Source organism: Sus scrofa, chromosome 10 (assembly GCF_054392235.1).
Source record: "Sus scrofa isolate SSC_HxYL_T2T_F1_AM1 chromosome 10, Sscrofa_HxYL_maternal_Yorkshire_Landrace_v2.0, whole genome shotgun sequence".
Classification (NCBI taxonomy): domain Eukaryota; kingdom Metazoa; phylum Chordata; class Mammalia; order Artiodactyla; family Suidae; genus Sus; species Sus scrofa.
The window spans coordinates 34,116,526-34,143,323 of record NC_139392.1 but is presented as its reverse complement, the minus strand read 5'-3'; the positions used below and the strand labels follow the sequence as shown (position 1 = coordinate 34,143,323).

The 26,798-nt window shown below is 43.4% G+C and overlaps 1 protein-coding gene and 3 pseudogenes across 1 annotated transcript in view; 2 read left to right on the top strand and 2 right to left on the bottom strand.

Moving 5' to 3' along the window:
• The window catches only part of LOC146398952 (sushi domain-containing protein 4-like), a 60,204-nt pseudogene extending 36,317 nt beyond the window's left edge, over positions 1 to 23,887 (bottom strand).
• LOC146398945 (uncharacterized) overlaps positions 1 to 26,798 on the top strand; it is a 367,324-nt gene that overhangs the window by 89,270 nt on the left and 251,256 nt on the right. The window lies entirely within an intron of this gene.
• LOC146398953 (cyclin-dependent kinase 17 pseudogene) lies at positions 10,063 to 11,639 on the top strand (annotated as a pseudogene).
• On the bottom strand, positions 25,480 to 26,262 carry LOC146398951 (mitochondrial import inner membrane translocase subunit Tim29 pseudogene; annotated as a pseudogene).

Here is a 26,798-nt window from a genome sequence, read left to right as displayed (position 1 = left end):
GGCCATCAGTGACAGGAAAGCCTGGGGCAGAAAAGGGCCCCCAAGGCAGAGGAGAGCCCTGACAGCTGGAGTGAATTGGTGGTGGCCATTCACCATCTCCTATGGGTCCTCCAGGTCCAAGCCCCTGCAAGCCCAGCTCTGCCTTTACCTCAGCCCTCATTAGCACCCTTAGCTTGAGAGCAGGGACTGTGTTGCCACTGCCTCTGACACTCTGCCTGTGTCACCAGACCTTTGTATATACCTGGCAGAGAATAAATCCATGTGGACCTTTGCCCAGGAAACCTGTGAGCCCATAGCCCCCACATGAGACTGATTGACAGGCTTTCAGGGTGGCTCCGGCAGCTAAGCCGTCCCCAGAGGAAACCCATCACCAGCCCTTCCATGTGCCTATGGATGTCAACAGAGTCTTGGATGGTGAACTGGGTTCTGGTTTCAATTTTACCTCTCATTTTTGCATTTCAGGCTATGGAAAGAGGTCTTCTAGCTGTTCCTCTTTAACCAACAGTTTCTCTACCAGAATAGCTGAATCCCTCCCAAAACAATGCCAGAATAATCCTGACTGGAGTCACAGAAAACTGAGAGCTCTTGGCATACCACTGCTGCTTTCTTCTTAGGGGAAAATGGGAATGACATTTTTTTCAATATCACTACGCAGAAATTACTCACAGCAAATAAAAATGCATTTATCAAGTCACCTACCTGTAAAATCTGGGCTGTAAATAGAGCCTGTGGCAGTCATTTATATGACTAAACAACTATTTTAATGACTGATTCAAAACTTGTTCATGAATTAACTAACATACTCAGAGGGTGGCCAGCAAGAGACAGTGAATTCAATGGACAGAAATGTCCATTTAGATTGTGACATATGGGTTGTGGCTGACCAGGAGCAGAAGCATCCAAGCTTTGTTTCCAAGGGTGGTTTCTCTGCATAGGGCTCTGTAGGAAGAACATGTCAAACTTCTCATTAGAACTTCATAGAGTTCCTGCTTCAGCTCAATGGGTTATGAACCCAACTAGTATCCATGAGGATGTGGGTTTGATCCCTGGCCTCACTCAGTGGATTAGGGATCCAGCATTGCCATGAGTTGCAGTGTAGGTTGTAGATGTGGTTCAGATCTGGTGTTGCTGTGACTGTGGTGTAGGCCCCTAGCCTGGGAACTTCCATATGTCACAGGTGGAGCCCTAAAAAGAACAAAAATCCAAAATACTTCATGTGACCATAAGTAGAAGTTGGGGGCTATGTGTTCAAAGGGAATCCACAGCCCCCCCCCAATCCCAGTAATTATGTACTCTACTCAAGGAAGACTTAGCGTAGCAGAGTTCCCATCATGGTGAAGCAGAAATGAATCTGACTAGTATCCATGAGGTTGCAGGTTTGATACCTAGCCTTGTTCATCAGGTTAAAGATCTTGCATTGCCATTAGCTGTGGTGTAGATCTCAGATGTGGCTCAGATCTGATGTTGATGTAGCTGTGGTGTAAGATGGGAGTTGTAGCTCCAATTGGACCCCTAGCCTAGGAACCTCAATATGTGGTCATGGCCCTAAAATGCAAAAAAAAAAAAAAAGAACCAATTTACTGTGTTCTGTGTGAGAGGATCCCTATGTCACCTGAGGAGTCAGAAGCTGGAGTTCACACTCTACCAAGGCAGAGCTGCCAGGAAGGCCTGTGCCCTTGAATTTAAGAACAAAACTCAGACAGACCAGCCCTAACAAAGCCTAAACTAAACCATGACAGCAGAATATACCACCCAGAGACTTTAGATATATATTTTTAAACCCACCATGTCTGGAACCAAATCCCCCCAGTAAGGAGGGTCATGAAGAAAGAAGAAAGCAGCTGAAACAGGCAGACGTCTCAACCAGGTTATCAGTAGCAGTAAACAACTCTGAATCTTATATCCATGAAAATAAATAAACCAGGATCCTTAGTATCTGAAAATACACCTATAATATTCATTGCTTCTAAAGTTTCAAACAGAAATAACATGATTTTTCTATAGCACAAATGCATCCAGCCACCAGAAATAATTTGTAAAAGGAATTTCAGAAATAGTGTTACCAAGGACTATGAGAAACAGTTTACCATAACTGATTTTGTCAGGTAGACTCAGGTCAACAGTCAAAACAGCTCTTGTTTGCAGGGCATAAATGTGCAGTTTGGAGCTCTAACTAGAGGCATATCAAAAGCCTCCATTCCAGAAATTCCCTTTCACTAGCCTACCACTAGGGTTGTTTCTGTATCCTGTCTCTAGTAACAATGAGGATTTAATATAATAAATAAACAAGTGAGGAGTTCCTGACAGAGCACAGCAGAGGTGAGTCCAACTGGGGACCATGAGGCTGTGGCTTTGATCCCCAGCCTCGCTCAGTGAGTCAGGGATCTGGCATTGCCATGGGTTGTGTTGTGGGTTGAGGATGCAGTTTGGATCTAATGTTGCTGTGGCTGTGGTGTAGGCTGGCAGCTACAGCTTGGATTGGCCCCTTTGCCTGGGAACCTCCATGTGCCATGAGTGCAGCCCTAGAGAGACAAAAGCCAAAAATTAAAAAATAAAAAAAATAAAAAAAATAAATGAGTGGAACAGAGGCCCTAAGGCAGTACTACGCATCTGTACCTACATACAAATCAACTGCTCAGATTAGCTGCAGAGAACAGAGTCCTAAAGGATGGAGCAGGAAAGAGCAAAGGACATTTTATTTGGTCTCATTTATTTGTTTGTTTATTTATTTATTTTATTCTTAGGGCCACACCTATGGTAAATGGAAGTTCCGAGACTGGGGATCAAATCAGAGCCACAGCTGCCAGCCTACACCACAGGCAGGGCAACATGGGATCTGAGCCACATCTGTGACCTATGCTGCAACTTACGGCATTGCTAGATTCTTAACCCACTGAATGAGACCAGGGATTGAAATGACATCCTCAGGGATGTCATGTAAAGTTCTCATCCTGCTGAGCCACAGGAAATCTTAAATACTTTTTAAAGAATATGTGCCATCTGTTAGATATCCTACTCTTTAAAATATTAGCTATGCATGAAAAGAAATCTGATTCCTCAAAAATGCCAAATTTCAAAATCAATACGCTCCCCTCCAATTGTTCCTAGGAATGTGAATACATGATACTAAAATTCACAATTCATATTGGTATGCTAAAGGCTCTGAAAGTCTTGCTGTCAAGAATTCTACTGACCAGAGTTCTCACTGTGGCTCAGTGGAAATGAATCTAACTAGTATCCATGAGGATGCAGGTTCAAACCCTGGCCTTGCTCAGTGGGTTAAGGATCCAGTGTTGCTGTGAACTGTGGTATAGGTCACAGATGTGGCTCAGATCTGGCAGTGCTGTGGCTGTGGTGAAGGCAGGCAGCTGTAGCTCCAAGTCAAAACTTAGCTTGGGAACTTCCATATGCCACAAGTGGTGCGGCCTAAAAAATCCAAAAAAAAAAAAAAAAAAAAAAAAAAAAGAATTCTACTGATCTTGTTCAAGCCAGCATTTGTGAAGAGCATTATGCATCTGCCCACTGGTTCATTCATTCACTGAGTTACTGAGCACCTCTTCTAGGTCCATGGCATTGCAGGGGCTGGGGATGGAGAAAAAGTCAAGAATCCCATGCTTATAGCTTTTGCATAGAGGGAGACTGCTAACAGTCAGATTATCAGGTGAGTGAGTTCACAAATAACAGGCATTGATCTCTTTGATGATGAACACACAACAAGGTAATATGATAGGGACTGACCCAGGGACAGGAAAGGAGCCTCTCAGGAAATGACATTTATTAATCTGAGACCTAATGACAAGAAGAATTCAATCATGTGTGGATCAGGGAAAAGAGTATTTCAGGTGGAAGGAACAGAAACTACGAAGGCCAGGAAAGAGCTTGGGGTCTTTAAAATCACAAAAGAAGATCAGTGTGTCTGGAGGAGAGTAAGAAAGGAGGAGATGGAAAAGCCAGATCATCCAGGGCCTTCAAGAGGAGGGCAATGGATCCTCTTTCATTTTAGAGTGACGGGAACTCCTGGAGATTCTAAAGTATGGGCCATGACATGCTCGGTGTCGCGTGAGTATGTGCAGCAAAGGGCTAGCCTTACACAGAGGGAGTTTTTGTCTTTGCCCTCAGCTCCTGGGAAGTTCCCTCAAAGCCCTTGGTATGTCCTGAGATGAGTATTTTTGTTTATCTGGGGCTTCCAGGCCATGCCAGATGTGTATGCTAACAATGGGATTTGGGCCAGGGAACACTGACTTCAGGAAGTATTGGCTCCACTCTTGGAAGAATAGGAGACACAAAAGTGGCCACAACAATGCCTATGTGCCAATGCCCCAAATAAAACATTGGACACCAAGTCTCAGGTAAGCCTCACTGCATGTCAGTACTCTATGTGTGTTGACACACATAGTGGCTGGGAGAAAAGTCACTGTGTGTATGAATCCATTCAGAGGACAACTGGAAGCTGGTGACTCTTGGACCCATGTCAGTCTCTCTCTTTTGCTGATTTCAATCTGTGTCCTTTCACTGTAATAAACCATAATCATGAGTCTCATCAGTGCTTCTAGGGAACTGCTGAACCTGAGGATGGGCTTGGAGACTTCCAAACTTGTAGCTGGAATCAGAAGTGACAGTCTGGGGGCTCCCATACTTGCAGTTGGTTTCAGAGGTGATGGTGGGTTTTGAGGATCCTCAAACTTTGCACCACAGAATGTTTTTTTTTTCACTTATTATCTACTACCATCCCTCAGAATCACTGTTCTGTGTTGGTGCTGTTCCACACACTACTGTTCCCTGAAGTAGTTCCCAGAGAACATGGTCCTGATCACCACTGTCTACTCAGGATCAGGGTGAAGATGCTGAATGGAATCAACAGTGGCCAATGATGTCAAAATAAACAAGCAACATAAGGCAGAGAAAAGCAGAGGCAAGAGTGATGCTCTTCAGAAAGGATACAACTGGATAGAGTGGGTGTTTTATAGCAAAAGAGCCACCAACACATGGGTAGTTTTGCTTTGGGAACAGGACTAGTTCAGGCTGTTTCTTTCTTTTTTATAGGATATTGACTCTCATGGAACCTGAAGAACAGGATGTTCAAGACGTCATGGCTCTTAGCTCAATGTTTACAAGAAACTATCTCCAGGTCATGCTTAAACCACTGAGAAGTAGCCATGTGGCAGAGAGGGGGACACAGTAAAGTTACTATAAGCAAGCATGTTTCTTATACTTAGCATTTTTCTTTGACTTATAGATTGCTGTATTTTATTTATTTGTGGTTGACAAAGGCATCTAGCATCTGTGTTTTGCTAAAGTATTTCCTTATAGTTAACACTTGAAGAGTAATTCTTCATGCATTCTTGGCTGTCTACTCTCATACATTTCTTTTAAGCATACATAGAACATTTATAAAAATTGGCCATACTGGGGCATAAAGAAAGTCTCCATACATTTCAAAAGACTGAAATTATACTGCATGTTTCCTGGCCATGGTGAAATGAAAATAGAAATACATACAGTCATCCCTAAGTATCCACGGGGTACTCGTTCCAATTAGGAACTCCTCCCACCCCATGGATGCCAAAATCTATGGATGCTGAAGTCCCTTACATAAAATGGCAATGTATTTGCACATACCATATTCATATCCTCCTGTACTTTAAATCATCTCTCAATTACTTGTAGTACCTAATACAATGTAGGTGCTATGTAAATAGTTGCAAATAATAATATAAATGCTAGGTAAATCATTGCCAGTGTGCAGCAAATTCAATTTTGCTTTTTGGAACTTTCTAGAATTTTTCTCTGTGTGTGGGTGAATATTTTCAATCTGAGGTTGGTTGAATCTTCAGTGGAATCCTAGCAGAACATGTGGATACAGAAGGGAGACTTTGAAAATTTAGTAAAATCCCCAAATGTTTGGAAATTAAGTAATACCTTTCTAAATAATCCATGGGCCCCAAAAGAAATCATGGTTAAAAAGAAAAATGCTTTGAATCAAATAACAATGAAAATGCTACATATTAAAATGTATGCCCACAGATAAAACTATGGCTCTAAATTTCCCTCTAATCATAAATGCACATATTAGAAAAAGAGAAATATCTGAAAATCAGGAGTATATATCTCACAGTTGGTTAGAGTTTGCTAGTAACATTGTTTTCTATACATAGTAGATTGTTCTATAAATTTCTAAGAGAGAAACATTAAAAACTTTCATTGTGATTGTGGACTTGTCCTTAAAGTTCCATGAACTTTTGCTTTATGTATTTTGAGGTATAGTACTAGGAACACAAAAATTTAGAATCCATTATTAAGTACCCAAATTAAGAATTCCTCTAGAAAAGTTAGAAAAATGGCAGCTGAACCTAAAGAAAGTACAAGGAAGTAAATAATAATGAAAAGAGCAAAAGCATTAATGAAATGGGAAAAGAAACATACATAAGAGAAAATCCACAAATGCAAAAGCTGGTTCTTTGAAATCAAAAAAATAAAAAAAGAGAGGTCACACACAACCATAAAAGAATAAAGCAGGGACACCATTACAAATCCTGATTTGAAAAATTTAAAAAAAAGTTATGGAAAACTTTACACCAAGAAATTAGAAATGTTAGATTCAACTGAATTCCTAAAACAATTGAACAATAACTGTATAATTTACCAAAACTGACACAAGAAAAAACTGAAAGTGGTTATAATCCTAAAAAATATAGAACAAACTGAATTCAAAACTAAAAAACCTTCCCACAAAGGAAACTCTAGGTGGCTTCCCATGAATTACACTAAATATTTAAGGAAGAAATAGCACCTGTCTTATTCAAACTCTTTTAAGACTTCTATTCAGAAAGACAACAATCCCTCATTTTATGAGTGTAGCATGACCTTGATGGTAAAAACTGACAAGAACACTACAAAGAAATAAAGACTGAGGCAGGCCAATCCATCTTATCAACATAGATGCCAAATTATTTTCCAGATGGCTATTTGACCTCATATGTAAATTTAGAGGTTGTTGGAGAAACTGGGTTTGGTTTAGAAGGTTTCACCCTAGGAGACAAAATGACCTAATTTCTTGCTTTTCTCTTAATAAACAGAATTTTAAATACTTTATTAAAAAAAGAAAACATGGAGGTCTCTTTCCACCTTGTGGAAAGTAACTTTCATTTTCAACAAGGAGGTGATAGAAGCATTTGGTTGCCAGAATTGAGCCCACAAGAAAAATCAGAGAAGGCCATTACCAAGGTTCTATCCTCTGTCTTCATGTTCCACTTTGGCGCACCTATGGCAAGTATCACAAGCCATGCTCTGAGGCCTGCCAGCACGAGAATCTCCTGGAGGTGCCTGCCAAATTCAGATTCCTAGTGCAGAAAAACCTCTCAGAGTAGGCCTGGAAATGTGCATTTTTAACACGCTCCTAGGGCAATTCCCATGAAGTAAAACATGGAGAACCACTGATGGATGGATATGCAAGGTGACCAACTAGGTGAAAGACAGCAGTTCAAACACAAAGGTTGGCTCAGGGTTAACAAGCCCCCTGGCCCAGCCCTGAGGACTATGACCTGGAGTAAAGAACAAGTTCTTATCTGAGCAGCTGGGAGGCAGCACTGTAGCTGAGCCTCTCATTCTGCCTCCAGGGTGGCCTTCTAAGATCTGCATTATTTTATTTATTTATTATTTTTACTGCCACACCTGTGGCATATGGAAGTTCCCAGGCTAGGGGTCAGATTGGAGCTGTAGCTGCTTGCCTTCACCACAACCACAGCAATGCCAGATCAAAGCCACATCTGCAAACTATGCCACAGCTCACAGAAATGATAGACCCTTAACACACTGAGTGAGGCCAGGGATCAAGCCTGAGTTTTCATGGATACTAGTTGGGTTCTTAACCCTCTGGGCCACAAGAGGAATGCCAAGATCTTCACTCTAACAGGACTCTCAAGATGCAGACTGGGGAGCCACAGTCGGCCCTAAACTGCTCAAGACTGGCTTAAGGGAAAAAGAACTTCATCTGTGATAGGTTTGGAAGGATACCCTGCATTTTCCATAAGTGGCCAACCTAATTCTGGGTCATTTTAGTTCTGAGCTTGTGAAAAACTGCTTTCTGGGGGAATCTCCATGATCAGCTTGGTGCAACACCTTTCTAACACTCATTTTGTGACCTTTGTACACAATCCGACAAGGATATGGAATGTGGGGATGTTCCGCCATTGCCTAATAATTCTGTGACTTAAAGCAACTCAACTCCCTACCTCCATGGTCCCTGTAGAGAAAGGGCAAGTCTCAGCACTCACAGACCATGGGAGATGACAGGAGGCAGCTGGTAAAGGCTGCTAGGATTGGGATTTTCCTCTGCACTACAGGGGGCTCAGTTGTGCAGGCTTGTGAACCCTTGTCTGAGGTGGTCCAGCTGTCATCTTGCAACAATGATAACTGATCATTTCTGTCATTTATCTTTACTGCATCTGCCCCCATCTGACCTGATCTTATTTCCTCCGTTTTTTTTTTTTTCCTTTCAAGTCTTACCAGAGTTAAGTGAAAGACATCATTTTAAGAACAAAAACCCAAACTCACACAGAAGCCACAAGGGAAGGAGAGGAGGAAAGCAGTGACTTCTGTTACCAGAAGCACAAATAAATGGCAGTGCTCCTGAAGACAGGGAGAGGCACTCCCTTCCCCTTCCCATCTTAGAGGATGGAAAATGAGAAGAGTATGTTAGGCAAAAACATGTAAATATTTGCCCCTGTGGGCACAGGCTGCTATTTCTGATAACCCACATCTAAGGTAAGAAGAAAGAAATTTTAAAGGATAGAAAATGCATATGAGAAGAAAACTATCCTGAATAAAACATTTTTAAAGCATCCATCTGTATTGGTGCAGTTTCTGGAGCTGGAAGACAACTCACCTTAATATAGGAGGAACTGTAAAAAAGAAGTACGGCTGCCTTGCTTTTGACAAATATCTGCCCCCACCCCCAGTTTCACTGAATAAAAGAGTTATCTGCCATCTTTTTTTGCTCCTGAGTCAAGTTGAATTTTTCAATTAAAAATTTATAATGTAATAATCACACTGAAACTCACATTGCACCTTCTCTCCAGGAAACTTAAAGAATCTTCTTCCCATCATATTACTCATATTTTATAGCCATCCTGGTCAGGTCTATGAGAATCAAAATATTTTAGGAAGTACTTAAAAATAATGCTTGCTGAATGATTTCATTTCCTCCCCTGGTGCATTCTGCAAGGAACTGGAGCAGAGAGGGGTTCAGCATGGAGACATGGCAGGTTTGGGCAAAGACAGGGACTGCTCTCCTGTGCTCTATGTGACCTTTGGCCACAGGCAGATGATGAGGTGGAGACAAAGTGCAGCTGGCAGCAGTAACTGCAAGGACACTGGAAGCTTTCAGAAATACCATGGTTGAATTCCCACTGCCCAGAACAACTAAAATAGGAGGTCTTGGAGAAAGCTCCTGGCACCGTTATTTCTAAAAGTACCCCAGCCCTGCCACCCCAGGGGGGACAGGTGGTGGCATCAATCTGCAGCCTCAGAGTGAGAAAGTGAGGCACATGCAGTGAGCAAGAGTGGCTGCCCTCAGTGTCCTCAGCTCCTCATGATCTGGCACCAGAAAAGAAGGAGCCCACGTCTAGCCAGGCAGCCTCAGCTGGGTTTCAGCACTTCCCAGGCTGCCTGGCTCCTGCTCTGCTCCTCAAAGGGGATACGTGCATGGCCTGCGTGGCCCCGCAGCTTGAAAGCCATGTTATCTGGGGGGCTTGGCAACACATGAGGAACATGTGGCCCCTCTTGGAGGCTCAGACCCTCAGCTTGAACTGGAAGGTGGTGGCTGCGGTGGAGGCCTGTGCCTCGGAGGCCCCTCAGGTCTGCTGGCCACTGGGACCCAGACCTGCATCCAGTCTCTGTGGGTGTCAGCAGAGCTTCTTTCAGTCTGCACACTGCCTCGCTTTGCCTGGGCTCAGGACGTGGCCCCCACACTTGCTGCCTTCCGTGAATTGTAATCTTTTCCTGGAGGATTGCTGCTGACTGATCAGAATGGTGCTAGCTCTGGCAGTTTCTTAAGAATTTTTTAAATCACATTCAATTTGATAGGATGAACAAATTTAAGAGAAGGCTATCCCTCAGCCTTCGAAGAAGCCAGACTATTGATGAATCATTGTCTGAATTGGCTGAACAAATGACTATTGAAGAAAACAGCAGCAAGGATAATGAGCCTATTGTGAAGAATGGCAGGCCTCCAACCTCTCACAGTATGCATTCCTTCCTCCACCAGTACACGCGGTCCTTCAGGAAGCCCCTCTTCAGAGACCACATAGCGTTATTGGAGGAGGCGTTGGTTCCTTCATGGCAATGCCCAGAAATGGAAGCAGATTAGATATGGTTCATGAAAATCTAAAAATGGGATCAGATGTTGAGAGTGACCAAGCTTCAGGGACATCATCTGATGAAGTCCAGTCACCTATGGGTGTTTGTCTTAGAAATCATATACATAGACGCATCTCCATGGAGGATTTAAATAAGCAGTTATCACTGTCTGCAGATATCAGAATACCTGATGGGCATCTTGAAAAGTTGCAGATGAACCGTCCACCATTTGCTCAACCAATGAGCCAAAGGTCTTGGAGAGTTTCCTTATCAGAAAATGGGTTTGGAAAAATGGAAACCTACATCAAGTTAGAAAAGCTTGGAGAGGGTACATATGCAACAGTATATAAAGGAAGAAGTAAATTGACAGAGAATTTTGTGGCATTGAAAGAGATCCAATTGGAACATGAAGAAGGTGCGCCCTACACAGCAATAAGAGAAGTTTCACTATTAAAGGATCTAAAACATGCAAATATTGTAACCTTACATGACATTGTTCACACAGATAAGTCTTTGACCCTCGTCTTTGAGTATCTGGATAAAGATCTAAACAGTACATGGATGACTGTGGCAACATCATGGGTATGCCCAATGTAAAGCTGTTCCTATACCAGATTCTATGTGATTTGGCATATTGCCACAGAAGAAAGTTCTTGTACCAAGACTTAAAACCACAGAACCTCCTCATTAATGAAAGAGAATTAAAGCTAGCAGATTTTGGACAAGCCAGAGCCAAGTCAGTTCCCACAAAGACCTACTCAAATGAAGTTGTCATGCTGTGGTGCCAGCCACCTGATGTGCTTCTCGGTTCCTCAGAGTACTCAACACAGATTGACATGTGGGGTGTTGGTTGCATTTTCTTTGAAATGGTTTCTGGAAGACCTCTGTTTCCAGGATCAACTGTGGAAGATGAACTACACTTAATCTTCTGACTGCTAGGAACTCCATCTCAGGAAACTTGGCCAGGTGTTTCTTCAAATGATGAGTTCAAGAACTACAGCTTTCCAAAATATAAACCACAGCCTCTAATTAACCATCCACCCAGATTAGACTCTGAAGGAATTGAATTGATAACAAAATTTCTTCAGTATGAATCTAAGAAAAGGGTTTCAGCAGAAGAGGACATGAAACATGTGTACTTTTGAAGAATACATGCTTTACCTGAAAGTGTGTCAATATTCAGTTTGAAAGAGATTCAGTTGCAAAAGGACCTGGGTTTTTGAAATTCTTCCTATCCAGAGAAAGGTGTGTTTGTCATAAACCATTTCATGTGTCAATCATAAAATTTTGTGTGGAATCAAGTGTTTGGTTTATAAATTGATGAATAAAATTGTCAATGTAAAAGCCAATGTACAGTGCATTCCAAAACTGTGTACATTTAGCATTGCATGCACTCACTTTTCTGTTGATGTGGGCAGCTCAGTAATCCTTAAGAAAGAAATCTGACTCAGTCAAAGGAGGGATCCTGAAAGCTGCAAATGGCACAAAGACCTTTTACAAGTGACCTGACTTGATCAGTGTACATGCTATCCCTGGCACCTGAGGCAGAAGATGCATCTTGTGCTTCCCTAGTCATCAGGTTCATCACTTCGAAGCACAGATGCTATAGACTGACCCCATCAACAAGAGGGTCATTTAAGACAATGCTGATCACTCTTGCCATGGTGTATTAGCTTTTGCTGGTGGGAACATTAGCTTCATAGAGTCACCAAATACTGTATGTGGGATAAACCTGAACCTTGAACTGCCTCATAAAATGACTTTCTATTTAAGACATGGGAATAACAGAAGACAGAGCATGCTTTTTAAGTCTGATGAAATGGTTTCAAGCCCAGCCCCCAGCCTTTCTTATCAATCAAGGACTCAGATCTGAAGGCAGTTATTTATTTTGGTGGACGTGGAATGTTCATTTGTCTACACTGTCCTCTTCACAGTGGAGTCATTTTATTTCATACCTACAAATTGTTTTTGTATTTGTTGTCACAGTGTGACAATTTTTTGGTACATTTGGTTTTAAGGTCTTCTCTGCCGTTAGAGCCAATAGGTTACAGCTATTGATGTAACTGTAGCTGCAATTTTTGTGCAGGACTGAGAAACACAGTGCATTATGTATTGCAGAATCATTGCTGCTAAATAACTCCTGTCTGTTTATTTAACACAACAGTTGAATGCCTGAAGAAGTTGCAGTGGCTTTATTATATGTGAATGCATCTGTTTCTCCTCACAAAGTGTTTTACTGCTGCATTTTTTGTTTGTTTGTTTTTAAAATTAAACTGCAGTGTTTCCTGGAATGTAAATTTAGCTTTGCTTGACAGTAAAATAAGTGAGCCATCTTGAACACTCTTAAGATCATGCTATGTGTTTTTTTCTGAACATTGGCAAATAGAGTAGTTAAGAAATTGATAAGCACCTTATGTTTAGGAAACCATGTGATGCAGAAGTTGACTCAAGCAAGTGAATACCTGATATTTTGGGAATCTCGCATTAGACACCAGTAAATTAAGTCACCAAAAGTATTTATTTTTAACTTTCCTCATTTTAGAAATATTTACTGCCTATTATTGGATATTTGTATACTAATACACTTGGTGATACATTGTGCTTGAATTTAATTAAAACTAAGCTCTTCAAGTCTAGTTGAACATGAGAAGTCTTGTTTTTGACTGTTTTAAATACAGTTGTTTTATTCGAAAGGATGATACTTCATTGGGGAACAAGTTATTTCATTTGGGAGCTGTGTGTATGTGTGTGTTTTAATAATATTCACTTGGAATCAGCTGAAAGCTGTAATATGCCTTTGAAATGAGCCATGATAAATACAAAAGAGAGCAATGAGGACTTAGAGGATTTTTTGAAAAGCATTATGGGTATTATCTGTTTACCAGAGAGAGTAAATATTACAGTTTTAATTATGAATCTTTGAACATCATAAACACACCTTGGTGTTGTTACAGTGTTTTAATGAAGCATTTGTGTTCACCTTTAAGGACTGTTTGTTTAGTGCATCTTACAAATGATAAATCTTAATTGGTATATTTTGAAATGGTCATGTAAATTTTGGGCTTATATATCATGAAAATAAGTCATAACTTAATCCTTTTCCTGACATTCACTGTAAAACATTCAGGGGCCCTACCGTTTCTGTTCTGGAAATCTTGTAGTTTATTGTTATTTGACAGTATTAAGTGAAATTTTGTATATTTCATTTTAACTTTATTTGTGAATAGTGATTGTGGCATGTTTGGGGTGTTATTTTAATATTTCGTCATAGTGAAATTTTAATTTTTTTAAAATTTTTTTTCTGGAAGAAATGGATTCATGTGTAATGGTGAATATTGAACCATTACTGTTTTTCATATTTGTAAACTGGTTTTATGCTAAACTCTGTAGCCTAACATACTGCTGTTATTTCTAACTAATGGACACGTATTAATATTGTACTTTGAAGGTTATAAATATTATGTGGAAATTCCTCAATTTTGTTTTGAAATTTATAATAACAAAATCTTCATGTTGTTAAAATGTGAAAAAAAAATTGAAAAAAATAAATAAAAGTCCCCCAGGTGAATCTGACCTGCAGCTTGTTTTGCACAACATCAGTATGATGGAAAGAGCACTGAACTAGGAGTCAGGATGCAGGTCTTTTTTTTTTTCTTGTCTTTTTTGTCTTTTTAGGGCCACACCCAAGGCATATGGAGGTTCCCAGGCTAGGGGTTGAATCAGAGCCATTTCTTCCAACCTACTCCAGAGCCACAGCAATGCCAGATCCAAGCCAACTCTGCAACCTACACCACAGCTCATGAGAATGCTGGATCCTTAACCCACTAAGTAAGGCCAGAGATCAAACCCACAACCTCATGGTTCCTAGTTGGATTTGTTTCTGCTGCACCACAATGGAAACTCCAGGATGCAGGTCCTAATCCTGGTTTTGTTGTCAAGTGAATTTACACAGAGTTAATCTAATTTTACGTATACCTTTTCTTCCAAAATGCGGGGAAGGGGTTGTATTTTCCCAGAGAAAGTGGCCCCCAGGACACTAGTTGAGTGATCTTGGAAAGGAAGAGCCCAAGATGGTGGCTTTGTTCACTGTACTTACTATGTCAGCAGCCCTGTGCACACAGGGAATATTTCAATCCTTTTCCAACTACATGGTCCCCTCTCCATCATACTGGTCATGTCCCTGCTCCCTGGACCATAAGCATCCTCACCCCTGCTTAGGGATATGTAGATTCTAGTCTTAACAGAAGTTGCTTGGAATAATAGTGGCACCTCTTAAGCTGCAGGCTTTGGGTACCAGGAAATTAATATTTGTAAGTCCAAACTCTTATAAGTGAGATTACTTGGAATAAACTATTTGGAATGGAGTGAAGGGAGAGAGGGCTGGTTCATGTAGCAGTGCAAAGTGAGGAGGAGAAGAAAGGGAATCTGTGTGAATGCACAAAAAATCATCTGCCTTAATACCACCTTGCTTCTGGAGAGCACATTCCTGCTATCAAAGCATTTGAAGGGAGTTCCCACTGTGGCTCAGTGAGTTAAGCATCTGAGGTTGTCTCTGTGAGGATGTGGGTTCAATCCAAGGCCTGGCTCAGTGGGTTAAGGATCTGGTATTAATGCAAGCTGCACATAGGTCGAGATGTGGCTCAGATCCAGTTTGGCTGTGGCTGTGGTGTAGCCAGCAGCCACAGCTCTGGTTTGTCCCCCAGCCTGGGAAATTCCATATGCTGCAGTGATAAAAAGAAAAATGTCAAAGCATTTATTGCAAATGAACTTTTTTCTTTTTTACATTTGTACCTCTCAAAGTTCCCTGAAGTCTCAGTAGGGTAAGGATCCAGCATTGTCTCTGCTGTGGCATGGGTTCAATCCCTAGCCTGAAACCTTCTGTATGCTGCAGGCATAAACAAAAACAAATAAATAAGTAAAAATATAATAAAATCCGTGTGTCGGGCAGAACTGCCTGACAGCAGGGAAATCTGGAAGGAGTCCAGGTCACACTGACAGGACCTGAGCTAGAACAGATTTGTCCCTAAATCACCAGTTAAGTCTGAGAAGGCTCTTACCTTCTCTGAGACTCAGTTTCCCTACTGATCAAACAAAAACTAAATGCAAACAAGGGCCTGAATTATCTGATTACGGAGTCCCTTCAACTCTGAATGTTGATGATCCTTTTTGGCATAACACTGGGTTGTGTAACTGATGACAATTGGGATTTTGTGACACCAAGAAGAAAATCAGACCTAATGCTGGAGAGGAAAAAGTGCTGGCTGAGAACTAGTCACAGATCCACTGCTTACTCCTCAGCTGTGTGACTTGGACAAAGAAGATGAATGTCGCTGAGCCTCAGTTTCCTAATCAGGAAATGAGGACAATAGGACTTGCCTTGTAGGGTTCAATGAGATAGTGAATCTGACTGTACTTTTAAACTCTAGTGACCTATAAAGATGTGAGTATTTATTATTGTTATCAGGCTTATCACCATGCCAAAAAAATCCATTAGCCTTCCAAGAATTACCTGACAAGGGAAATAAATGAATTCAGCAGCCCTTACCATTTGGCCAGTATAAATCTTAATCAAGGAATAAAGACAATTTATAAATCAGGGGACAAAAGAATTTAGCTTTGTCCCTACTATACAACACGTGTGGAGTAGACAAGTACCCTCCCCTCACCCCTGTGAGCCACGTCCAGAGGCTCAGACTGTGATGGTTTTCTCCACTGCAAGGGTAACAGATTAATGTCTTTATACAAACTTTTCAAAGACCAACAAAGTCACCATTTTATTTCTTTTTTATGGCTGCACTTGCAGCATATGGAAGGTCCCCACCAAGGGGTTGAATCTGAGCTGCCATCTAAGCCACAGCCACAGCAATGCCAGATCTGAGCTGCATCTGCGACCTACACTGTAGTTCACAGCAATGCTGGATCCTTAACTCATTGATCAAGGCCAGGGATCAAACCTGCATCCTCATGGATGTGAGTAGTCAGGTTCTTAACCTGCTGAGTCACAGCAGGAACTCCAAAATCACCATTTTGATTCAAAATAATTATACCATCATGCTGAGAAAGGCAATACCTGTTATTCCAAACTTCCTAAAATGATGCTTCCAGCACAACATTGTGACTGGAAATGAGGAGGCCTGTGCCATCGATCAGAAGCACCTTGCTTAATCCAAAAAGCTGACTCTCTACTGCCTTCCCCACACATCTGGAGCCAAGTGTTAAGAATTGTGCTGACAGACCAGTACAAGAGAAGCCTCTACTCCCAGGTGGTTTTGCACTCCCCTTTTTGGAATTGCTATGCAAGACATAGTTACCTACAAAGGTGGAAAGATGCTTACCTAAATAGGCCTAAGCCTTTTTTTCCCCCCTAGGATGACAAAGAAACAGAAGACCCTCATCTTGGGCAATAGTGAGGAAGCTCATTGGTTTCCTTTGTTCTCTGATGTTTTTGAGCTTATCTGTCTTTTAGGCACTGGGTGGGTACCTTGGTTCATAGGTTTCAGCAAGTAAGTTTTAAGATGCAAATGAAATAAAATTTTAGTTTCTATAACTTAAGGAAATAATAGCTTGCTTGGACTGCATGTAAGAGGAAAAAGTAAATTTATTTTTAAAAACCTAAATTCTTTGTATAAATTTTGACTTTAAAAAATACCTTGGAAATAAAAGCAAAGATATCAAGTCCTTTAAGGGTTAACACATAAATTACCCATCCTTCATAATTTCCATAAGGAGGAGCAAATTTGATGTTTGATAAATGTATGTCAAATCAAATTATCTTAAAAGTGTCATAAAGAAGACAGACACTAAATCAGAACAAGAGTTCACATAGCATTATTATAAAAGCTCCATCCTCCAAATCAATAATGGTGTTAAGAGAAAGTGAAACCCCTTCTAATGATATTGATGAAATATAAATTCTATGCCTATTGGCAGTTCAGGGCTAGAATTATTTCCTGATTCACAGTTTTTCCTATTTCAGCCTTGTCAATCATGAGAGATATGTCATGAACAATTTGGCATTGCAATTAAACTCAGTGACTTCTTTTAAACTCTAAAAGTATATCCAAAGAGTAAACACAAACAAGCAAAATATATACACACACACATATAGATACACACACCTACATATAAAGTTGTTTCAACCAACATACTTAGAGATAATTAGTAGAAGTAAATGAATATTTTGTCATGACCAATAAATTTAGGGATAATTGCTAGAAATAAACATATACCTTATCAATCAATCATTACTTGCCACAGTTCTTTCTTTCCTTAAATGAATCATGTCTAACACAGAACTTGATAAGGTGTAATTGATTTATTCCTCTAACACATGCATCTTCCATATCATTAGACACAGTTTGGGGCCAATATATTTCCTGCACATTTTATTGAGGAACATAAGTGCTGAGTTGGCAGTGCACTAATAAATAGCCCCAATGTTATCTGAGTTGCTCTCTTGCATTGACAAAAATGGTGATAAATCAGATGATAATTGAGACAGAGAAGGAGGATGATTATTTGTAATGTCCAGATGCATTTCTCCCCTGCCCCAGCCCTGACCTCACACACAGGCTCCTCCATCAGGCTGCAGGATCAGCTTTGAAGCAGAGTGCATCCCAAGGTACCAGCCAGTCTGGCACCCAGCCCTGTACCCCAGTGGCCACATGCCCATCATGTGAGTGGCTTCCATGTGGTAGAGTGGGGGTGGGGGAGCACTTTACCTTCCTGCACACACATGGGCTTATCACTTGGGACTCAGCCGAGGGTTCATTTCAGGTGTTTCATACACAATCTCATTGTAGAGCCCTTCAGCATGAATCTGTCTTGGCAGTGCAACTGAGTGACAGAGCTTTCAAAGAAAACCCCTCCGCTGGGCATCCTGAAGCCATTCTTGGGGATGCCTGGGTCAGTGCACACCTGAAGGTCATCGAACCCTACATGGACAGAGAGAAGAAAAAGTGCCTCTGAGTGTTCTCCTCAGATGCCAAGGGTCTTCCAGTATCCACGGCAGACATTGTCCACTTTCTAACTCTGTGGGCCACTCAACTACACCAACAAAAGAGCCAAGGTCATAAACATCCCAGTGCACTCAGTTGCTCTGCTTTTTTTGCCCTTTGCTTAGTCAAGGGCCCATAAGTGATTGAAGTTCCATGGCCCCATCAGTCCTTCAAGGAAATCCTAGGAGTAGGGAGATGGGGAAAGTAAATGACAAAAGGTACAAAACAGGAAACGTCATGGCCAAAATAGAAAGTGCAGAAGGGATCCAAGGAAGGTGAAATACTAGGAAAGGGGGAGATGGGTAAGATGCCAAGGATAGAACCAACTTTGCAGAAGAAGGTACTGGGGGATGGCATGAGTGATGGCTGGGCTGGGAGACAGCAGGAGTGTCTTGGGAGCAACAGGTGGCTGAGAGCACTCTAAGGCATGCGAGGGAGGAGGTATGCTGCCCACTGCCCTCACCCCCAGCTGCCAGGCATGGTCCATGTTCCTCCTCCTCTGAGGGGCCTTCCTTGAGCCTGCCCTCCCCCACCCAACTCCTTTCTCCACCACTGAAACACAAACGCAGCCCTATATGGATGACCAGTAGGCACATGAAAAAATGCTCAACATCACTAATTATTAGAGAATTGCCAATCAAAACTACAATGAGGTACCACATCACACCAATCAGAATGGCCATCATTAATAAGTTAAGAAATAACAAATGCTGGAGAGGGTGTGGAAAGATGGGAACCCTCTTGCATTGTTGGTGGGAGTGTAAATTGGTACAACCACTATGGAAAACAGTATGGAGGTACCTCAGAAAATTAAATATAGAACTACCATATGACACAGCAATCCTACTCCTCAGCACATTTCCAGATAAAACTTTCATTCAAAAAGACACATGCACCCCTATGTTCATTGTGGCACTATTCACAATAGCCAAGACGTGGAAACAACCTAAATGTCCATTGACAGGTGAGTGGATAATGATATGGTACATATACACAATGGAATACTACTCAGCCATAAAAAAGAACAGAATATTGCCATTTGCACAACATGGATGCAACTAGAGATTCTCATATTCAGTGAAGTAAGATAGAAAGAGAAAGACAAACACCATATGTTATCACTTACATGCAGAATCTAAAATATAGTGTGCACACACACACACACACACACACACACACATACACACACACAGATATAAAATAAAATATAACACAAATGGACCTATCTACAAAACAGAAACAGACTCACAGGCACAGAGAACAGACTTGTGGTTGCCAAGGGGGAGGAGGAGGGAGTGTGAGGGACTGGGAGTTTGGGGTTAGTAGAGGCAAACTATTAAATTTAGGATGGACAATCAATGAGGTCCTGCTGTACAGAACAGGGAACTTATCCAGTGTCTTGGGATAGAACATGATGGGTGATAATATGAGACAAAGAATGTATGGGTCAAAGAATGACTGGGTCACTTTACTGTACAGCAGTAACTGGCACAACATTGTAAACCAACTATACTTAAAAAAATCATTTGGAGAATGGCCACCTCTCATTCTGGGTTATGAGCCCCTCAGGACTGGTGCTCAGACTTTTTTACTTTTGTACCCACAGAATCTATCACAATCCTGCACAGAATGTGCTCCCTCGGTGTCTGATGAGTGAACAAAGAGAGTTGGCAAAGGGAGTGGGAGACCTACTGGGGTGACCCTCAAGGGCCAGCTAAGTGTGGAGCCCAGCGTGGAGCCATGGAGCAGGATGGTAGGGACCACGACGTCAATGGAATGCAGCTTGTGGGACTCAGTGGAGGTGGGCCCTGAGCTTGGCTTGGAGATCCATGTCTGGCTGAGATGTGGTGGACTTGAGAGCACAGGGCTGCCAGAGACAGTAAAGAGGGCACTAGAGTATGAGACATCCTGGTCCAATTTTTTTTTTGACCACATCTGCAGCATAAGGAAGTTCCTGGGCCAGGATTGAAACCATGCCACAGGTGCAGCCTGAGCCACAGCAGTGACAATGCCAGATCCCTAACCTGCTGTGCCACTAGGGAACTCTAAGGTGATCTTGAAGCAAAGAGGATGTCGAGAGCTGACAGGGGAGGCCAAGGATAAGGAGGGGGTCCACTGTGGGCACAAGGCTCCAATGTACCATGCGAGGCAAAGGATGGAGGCATTCCAGAGAACCTTAAGCCCCTGCACACCATCAAGTCCTCTACTCCACTTTCTTACAAATCAACCAACAAGGAGTTCCCATCATGCCTCAGGGGTTAACTAGCCTGACTAATATCCATGAGGACATGGGTTCGATCCCTTGCCTCACTCAGTGGGTTAAGGATCCCACATTGCTATGACTGTGGTGTAGGCTGGCAGCTACAGCTTGGATTGGACCCTTAGCCTGGGAACCTCCATATGCTGTGGGTGCAGCTCTAAAAAGACCAATGCCAAAAAAATATATAATCAACCAAGTCCTTACTGAATAAATGCCAAGAACAAACATGCGTGACTCCAACTGGACATGGTTGGTGAGCCCACCCACCCCACCCCCAGTGCAGCTGCTGGTAGCAGGTCAGGACATGGCTGCCTTAGAAAATCTCAGTCCAGACCCAGAGGCAGCATTCCTGGGGCTCATGGCAGATTTACTTGGTTTCCAGGTGATGCCAAGATTCCGGGCTCATGAGACACCTGATCCCCTGTACCACACTGGGCTTGCAAGGCAGTTGATTTCCCACCCCAATGTTCATGGGCTCAGTCACCACTCTCCCCGGCTGACCTCATGACCCCACATTCTGCCAGCACTGCTGCACTGCAAGTCACACACTGCACGTGACACCATGGTGGCAGGAGGTCCAGCAGTTGTAATGTGCTCTGTCCACTGAGGACACCAGGCTACAGACTGGGTGGAAAGCAAAGGTGGGAAGCAGGGAAGTAGACAGTGAACACCTCTGACTCTCCTACACCTTTAAATGGGAGCGGGTCTGCTGTTTTATCAAACAGAATATGCTTTGACAAAGGAGACACTGCCCAGGCCCCCCCTTACCTGCAGTCACCTGCCTGCCACACCATGAGCAGCCCAACAGCACAGAATGCATTCAAGCCCCATGGAGGGTGAAGGATGCCCATCTGGGGGAGGGCAATAAAGCACTGGCAATCTGTTAAGTGATGGCTTCATGTTTGTATTCCAAGGGAAGGTACTGGAGAGTGTCAGCTGCTTTCAAGTTATGAAGGTCAAGGATTTCTTTCCAAATCAGGTCATCTCAGGGCGACCCCTACAAATGTATTTGCATTATGGTATTGAGGTGGAATGAGCAGAAAATGCATTCTGATCCACCCCAGCCTAGACAGGGCATGAGCAGAAACACACAGATCTCTTCAGGCAGTCTGTGGGAGAAAGCTGTCACACATACACCCTATGTCCAACAGAGCCTCTCTGTTCCAACAGCACTGGGCAGGGGACACTGATCAGGCAGTGGGTGGCCACAGAAGGGTAACCAAGGGTAAGAGGAGGGGACAGGGTTCTGGAAGGTGAATCCTCACAGCTGGGCAGACACCAGCCAGGCAGGGGGACGGAAGGCACTGTGGGGAGAGGTTGGGGGCATGGGAGTGGGCTGAGCACCTTTCAGGAAAGAGGTAGCTCTGCCAGGCTGGGGGCAGGTGTGAGCTAAGGGTTTGGAGTCAATGAGGAGGCGGGGTGGGGGTTGTGCCAAATACTGAGAGCTTTGAACAAAGACATGACCAGGGTCAGATGTGTATTTTTGAATGATCTTTCTTGAACCCACACAGACAACTGACTGATATAGACTAAGCAGGAGGCAGGAAGCTCATCATAAGTGCTTCTCAGGCCTCCAGCTGCACCTCAGGAGCACAGGGACACCTTTGTACATGGACAACCACTGGTCCAGGCTCTCTAGCTGAGGTGGGGCCCAGAAGCCCCACATTTTAGAAAGCTCTCCCATTGACTCTGAGGCAGCTGGTCCCACACCTGCCCAAGGACAAGTATCTGAGAATGTGGGATCTCAAGGATGGATGGATAGAGAGACAGCTGGGTGGATGGATAGAGGATAGGTGGGTGGAAGGGTAGGTGGATAGAAGATAAGTGGGTGGGTGAGTGGATGGATGGATAGAGGATGGATGGATGGATGTAGATGGATGGATGGATGGATAAATATGGATGGATGCAGAGAGGATAGGAGGGTGGATGGATGGACAGAGGATCAGTAGATTGGTGGATAAGAGGATAAGTGTGTGAGTGGCTGGATAGATGGAGGATAGGAGGGTGGATGGATAGAGGATAGATGGATGGATAGAGGATAAGAGGGTGGATGGATGGATGGATGGATAGATGGATGGAAAAATGATAGATGGATAGATGGATGGATGGAGAATAGATGGATGGACAGAGGATAAGAGGGTGGATGGATGAACAGATGGACAGAAGATGAATGGCTGAAGGGTGGGTGGGTGGATGAGTAGATGGCGCCACATGCTCTGCTGGGCTCATCAGGCTACCATTCCTACCTCATCCCAACAAAGATTCACAACTATGGCTCTGATATTCCCAGAAGCTGATGTGCGCCACAGACAAAGAGGGTGTGAACACTCTCCCCCATCACAAACACACTCTCTCCTAATGACCTCTCACCTTCCTCTCTTCTCTCAGCCTCAGTAGACTGTGTTTCTTAGATTTTTATAACCTTCCAATCCATATCCTCAAACACCCAGTCCTCCTCCTCCCTCTCCACTCAGGGAAGCACCCAAGGCAGGTTGATGCTAAGGATTTGGCCAGGACATCTGTTCCTTTCCAACCAGCACACAGGCACCTCTTGGACAGCTGCACCCTGCTCACAGAGGAGCCATGCTGACTGCAGGGGCCCAGGCTCCACCCCTCTTCTTGTTACATCTCTCTGTCCCCAGCCAGAGATGTTCTCTGTCAGAGGAGGACAGACATTCAAGAAAGTGCTGAAGATGCAGCCCTGAATCCATCAGAAAATTGCCTCCAGCTCTCATAAATAAATGATGACAGTGTCATCGAAATGACTATGGGAGAGCAGCAGAATTTCCTGACAAGCCCAAATCTGTACTCCTTCTTTGCTTATTCTTTTCTTTTCTTTTTGTAATTTTTATTTTTTTAAAGTATAACTGATTTTCAGTTCTGCCAATTTCTGCTGTACAGCACAGTGACCCAGTCATATAGATAGATAGATAGATAGATAGATAGATAGATACATACATACATACATACATACATAGATACATAGATAGATAGATAGATAGATAGATGTTCTTATTCTCATAATATCTTCTATCATGTTCATCTCAAGAAACTGGATAAAGATCTCTGTGCTGTACAGTAGGACCTCATTGCTTATCCATTGTAAATGTAATAGTTTGCATCTATCAACCCCCAACTCCTGTCCATCCTACTCTCTCCCTTCCTTTTCAAAAGAGCAACCAACCCCTTTCTCTGCTTTCACAACACCATAGCTGGCCGTTGGATCTCTTCCTGTGCCCAGGACAGTGCTGATGATCAGGATGCTGCCAGCCATGGAGGCCAGCCCCTGGCTCAGAAGAGAGAAATAATAACAAGCAGTAAAAAGAGAGCAATCAGAAAATGGGATGGTACAAGAAGAAAATATTCTTCCTTTTGGACAACTAATCCCATTGAGCAAGGTAGTAATTTTCTAGGGCCTGCCACAGTCTCAGACTCCACTTTTCAAATCACCCCCTGGTGGATCAGCTCCCAGCACGGGTCCTTTTTCTGTAGGTCTGTTCTCTTAATGTCTTTCTGTAATGTGGATGATCAGCCCCATCAGATAACACATCCATTAAGGAGGTGGGCTGCTTTAGGTGTTAGGGAAGAGGATGGAAAATAATGCGGACTGCCCAAATAAACTTTATTTTCCTTTTTTCTTTTTGGTTATTTCATGTCTTGGTTTATTAACTAGCTATAGGTCACATAGGTGACAGAGGTAGTGACATTCCTTTTAGTATTTTAGTTTTAAAAGTATGATTACCATAACCCAGCTCTGAATACCAACATATCCTTTCCATAGAATTCTGTGTTTTCAGGGTTATTGAAGTAAAACATAACCAGAAGCTATGATTCCATATTGATTTCCAGATCAGAAAATGCTTTGTCCCTCCAAGTCATTTAACATCAGTATCCGTACATGCATGGTAAAAGCAGCTTGGTTTTGAGTGGTTTTTCTGGCCACACCTGTGGAATCTGGAAGGTCCCTGGCCAAGGATCAAATCCACACCAATGTTATGTGTCACAGCTATGGCAATGCCAGATCATTAACCCACTGTGCCACATGGGAACTTCCAAAGCAGGTTGTTTTGAGGGTTCCTGTTGTGGCTCAATGGGTTAAGAATCTAACTGGTATCCATGATGATGAGAGTTCAATCCCTGGCTTCACTCAGTGGGTTAAAGGATCTGGCATTGCAGCAAGCTGCAGTAGAGATCACAAGATGCTGCTTGGATCCTGCATTGCTGTGGCTGCAGCAATCCCTAGACTGTGAGACTTCCATCTGTCATGGGTGTAGCCCTAAAAAATAGGGGTGGGGGAGGTTGTTTTTGCAAAATGTTTTGTCATAAAATCCAAATAATCATACCAATATTAACTTCCTGGGTTGGGAATGATTACATAAGTTATGATTTGGGGGAGGCTGGGTGAAGATACACAGGATGCCTATTTTTCCAGTCTCCTCTGAAACCATAATTATTTTAAAATTACTTTTTAAAAAACATGCTAGTCATGGAAACAGGGGATAAACATTTCAGTTCAAATTTTAAAATGAAAATCTAAAAGTTCTTAGGAGAGCTTGGGAGTCACCTAACAATTGTGATACTTTAGTAGGGGGGGGAGGGGGAAATAAGCCCAGTGCAAAGGCTTATTTCCATCTAAGGCTCCTCCCTACTTCCGGCAGTGATAAGTGTTACAAGGCATGTTGCTCTGCTCTTCCCAACTCTGAGACCAAGGAGGCTCTGAATTAGCATCAACTCAAAAGGAGCAGGCGAGAGAGAGGCCCTCAATTTTTGAAAACCCACGGAGAGATCACCGTACACAATTTATTTCCATCGCTCTACATTTGAGGCTGATTCTCACCAACCACACAATCCTGGGTTGGCAGGGTTTCATCTAGCGACTTCCAGGGGCGCCAGTGGGTTGGCTTGGCTCAGGGCGAGCTGGTCCTTCTTCTGCTTCTGCAGGACCTGCTCCTCCCACAGTGCCTGCTCCACCTGATCCACGGTGAGTGCTACAGGCCTGTACTTCTCATGGAAGAGCCGCTCCTTGGCCTCTGAGTGCAGCTGGTGGGGCCCGACAACACGCAGATGTGCTGGCAGGTGCAGGAACTCGTCATCCTTGATGTCACAGTCGTGCATCCGGATCCCCAGCACCCACCAGTGGGCCAGGAAGCCCACATCCAAGATCAGGTCAGGGAAGTCCGCCCAGTGGGGATGCAGGTAGCAGCAGCGGGTCTGGTAGGGCTGAACTGGGCGTCAAAGGGTGCCTCGTACACCAGTGAGCAGAGGCCCATGTTCACGTGGCACAGGCAGCCGCGACCCCGCAGCCAGAGCAGCCGCCGCACAAATGCTTTGGAGTCCCAGCTGCGTGTGGCAAGCGCCAGCAGCAGGAGAGGCCCTGGCGCAGCCGCAGTGCCTCCTCAAAAGTTGCCCCGCTTGGCGCTAGGTCGCCGCAGGCTGCCGCACCGCCCAGCAGCCCCACGTACAGGGCTTCCTGCCTGGGCCATGCTCCTGCGCTGCCGCTGCCTCGTCCCTTCAGGCCTCTGCATAGTCTTGGAGCAGCACACAGGTCCTGGCTCCCAACAGTGCCCACACGCCAGGCTTTCTGGCCTCAGCGTCACCCGCCTCCCCAGGGCTTTGGGACAAAAACCTCTTCAGTGCAGCCGCCGCCATCCTCTTCCAGCTTGGAGTCCTGCTCAAATACTCTTATCCTAGGAACCAGAGTCCTGAGGTGCTGATTGCTGTCTTTCTTTTTGCTTTTTAGGCCATACCTGGAGCATATGGAAGTTCCCAGGCCAAGGGCTGAATCACAGCTGCAGCTGCCAGCCCACACCACGGCCAGGGCATGGCCATGGTTCTGAGCCACCGACCCTATAGCTTGTGGCAACGCTAGATTGTTAATGCAGTGAGCGAGTCCAGGGATTGAACCCGCATCCTCACAGACACTATGTCAGGTTCTTAACTCTCTAAGCCACAGCAGGAACTCCTCTCAATTGCTTTCACTCCAATTCTTCAAATTCTACATATGCTTTAGAGCTTAGTAGCCATGGCTTGGAGAAAAGAGAATTCTTTTCTTATTTCTGCCAATTTCTGCTGTACAGCACAGTGACCCAGCCATATATATATATACACACACATTCTTATTCTCATATTACCTTCTATCATGTTCTATCTCAAGAGACTGGATATAGATCCCTGTGCTGTATACC